The following is a 3,345-nucleotide window of genomic DNA, read 5'->3' on the forward strand; positions in this document are numbered from 1 at the left end:
CTTGTCCCACCACTTATATAACCTTATATTTTATCGGTTTTGATTGCTTCTTTGTCCTCATTTGTGATTTATTTTGAAAAACTTCCGTCTGCTAATATTACTAAATGTAACATTATAAATTGTCGGTAGACCGAAGTCTTGAAATCCTTCCTCAAATTGAGCAGCAGGCGGCGCAAAAGTTATGGGTGATAAAACTCACATGACTTCTTGTTTTGACTGAGAATGAAAAGTAGCAGCCAAACTCAAACTGTCATTGTGCGAGGGAAAAATGTCTCACATATGAAGAATGGAGGACACCGGTGATGGTGGCCACCGGATGCAGTTCAAAGGTCTGCGACGCCGGTATCCCAGCTCTCTCTCACAGATCCAACGACTGAGACTTCCCACTGTGCCATATTCATGGATGCCCACATGAACTGTGGCCAGAATGACTATGGTCTGAACTTCGCTCTTACCAACTCCTGAAATATTATGGCGGGAACCCAATATGCGCGCCTTTTCTGACAAAAATGTTCCGGCGTTCTTTCTCACAGCCAAATGTTCGCTACTGAAGAGTCTACAGGGCTCATTAACGTCAATCAAATAACAAGGCATGGTTCATATCAGAAGCGTGGAGCATCGGCTTAGGCGGTGAAAAGAGCTGGGGTTGAGTAACGAAACGTTTTATTTATTATCTGTTTTAGTAGAGAAACGGTGAAGACCGACAGTGATGCACACTACTCAACCTTTCCTCGAATATGCCCGCTTGGGAATTAAAAAATATGGTAGGCTATAATTTAAGCGATTTAAAATATTCTCCATCTCCTTGTTATGTAAAAAGTAGAAACGCATATCTCTGCATTAAGTGGTGACATATGGGCAAGTACAGCTTACGCATATTTGAAAATATTGTTTGCAAATCGAGGCAATCGCAAATCGCCATCGATTTACCCACGTGATCATGCGATCAAATCGAGCTTCCAGGACTCCTCTGCTGCTTCTATGGCAACGGTGAACTATTAGAACTTACTTCAGTGACGTGGCTAAAAGAGCACTAGACATACTTCTGCAGAATCTCTTCACTGATGATTTTCTGAGCAGAAAAGTCATACTTATATAGACCGTTCAAAAGTTTATATTCGGCGTGTTGGTCCATACAGTTTACAGGAGTCGTAATTCAGTAGTGACTGTTATGTGTTTCACTACGCAATTTGATAACTCTACATCTTGACATCAAAACTGGTAATCTGTAAAACTAGAAGTCATCATGCTCCTCAGAACTGAGAGAAGTGTTTGTGGGATGCTTGGTGTCAACGGCATCTTCTACTGCAGTGACAGTGTCTGGGGCATCAGATGACTAGCAGATGTGAGTCGGATATTACCAGTGTGCCATCTATGACCACTTTCCAGTCCTACAGTTCATGTGCAAACTGGATGAGGTCTTCATTGAGGAGGAAAGACGTGGTAGCTGGAAGTATAGTCTTCTGGCTTGAGGAGAAAGACGGGCAGCTGGAGGTTGATATCAGTGATGCCAGCTCAGAGTCGGTGCCACTGTGTCTGGGAAGGACCGATCGATCCAGGGGCCTTCTCCAAGAGGGAAGCGTCAGTGAGACTGATCAGATAACATTGACGGGTTCCCTGAAACTTCTGAGGAGAGCATCCTAACAGGTAAATGTCACCAGATCGGCTGAATGCAACATTGCAAATGAGGCTAGCTAAAAATATGGTACCTGTTTGTGACAGCACGTTAATTAGTTATTTTTAATCTGTGGTTACACTGTTTATAATTACAAAGTGTTCTTTCTCAGAATTTGCCAAAGGAGAGGAAGGGTAATCAGTGAGTTCTTCCCGAACTGGATTTTGCCACAGTCTGAGATTGATGCTGTTGTTTTAGCCGCTGTGTGAGGAGCTGTGGAAGCAGCAGTAAGATTGTTCAGAGTGGCATGGATGCCTCATCTGAAATTCCAGAAGAGGACATCCTAATAGGTATACTTCTCTCAGTAGTGCAGTTGAAATTCAACATTTTGTAAAAAAAAAAAAAAAAGTGAAATGAAATAAAATAGGTAAAGTCTGCATAGGGAAGTAATTTTTACCTACAACAGTATATGTGACTCACAATTTAATTATCCATGTTTACTGTGTGGTAAAACGTGGTTTCTAATAAAATATTGTTTTTCTTCTTTTTAGACTTTTGTTAAAGTGAGGTAAGACTTACTAGTGAGTTCTTCCGGACTGGGATCTCATTATAGCCCAAGAGTGACTCCAGCTGTTTCTGAGCTACTACAAAGTGCGCAAGTGAAGCCAGCAGTGGGATCTGGTAAGTGTAGAGGGCTTTCATCTCAAAAATGTCTGAGGAGAACATCCCAACAGGTAAATATCAACAGAGCAGCTAAAATACAGCATTACACTGAGCTGCAAATACAAATGTCTGATACAGGTAAGCTACAAATCTATATATTTTGGACATAATATCGCTGAGCCACAGGTAAAAGTGCGACTACTACACTTATGCATGTTTAATATGGATCTAAGAAGTTTCTTATATTGTTATTCTTGTCTTTAGAATATGCCAAAGTCAGAAGACAATTAGCGCTGCTCTTCCCATAAGCGTTAGATTCCTCAGCACAGCCGGATCCGGATTCAGAGTCACTAAAGGTCCCGAAGGAAAGCCTCTCAATCAATCAACATCTGGAGCCTTCTGGGAACATGAACCAGATCATTTTGATCTTGATGAATGGTCCATTGTGAGCAGCTCTGAACTGGAACCTGCACAACTCAGGAAGGTTTGGCAGGTTGACTTCAGCGCTGCTATCTCCGGGGAGCCGAGGGAGCCTGAATCTTGCAGCCTGAACACCTGATCGATTCCAGAAGGGCCTCTGTGCAGAAGTGTTTGTCAGGAGCAGCAGCCGGAATGATCAGGGTGGCAATGATGCTTCTCCTGAAACCCGAGGAGTACATCCCAACAGGTGAATGTCAACAGAGCGTTTGAGTTGCAACATTTCAATTGGCATGCAAGCTGTGATAAATTATTTGTGTTCTAATTTCATATTGTTATCTTCTTTTTCAGAATATGCTCAAAGTTAGGAAGATCAACCAAAATTAGCTCCAGTTCTTCCAAAGCTCTTTGGGATCTCAGCACAGCCTCAGAAGGGATCAGCTCTGCCAGAGACTCTGTGTATCCTAGAAGCTGGCATTCCCAAAATAAGAACCCTTGCCACTGGTGAGCATTCAGTCTTAGAGAACTATATTCCTCTAAACATTTCCCAATTGAAAACTCTTTGAGGAAGGTAAACTGTTGTATCGAGACGCCTGTCACTGAGGTCTGGCCCAACATCTTCTTGGGGAATGAGTAAGTCTGCAACTTTA

Source organism: Puntigrus tetrazona, chromosome 11 (assembly GCF_018831695.1).
Source record: "Puntigrus tetrazona isolate hp1 chromosome 11, ASM1883169v1, whole genome shotgun sequence".
NCBI lineage: Eukaryota > Metazoa > Chordata > Actinopteri > Cypriniformes > Cyprinidae > Puntigrus > Puntigrus tetrazona.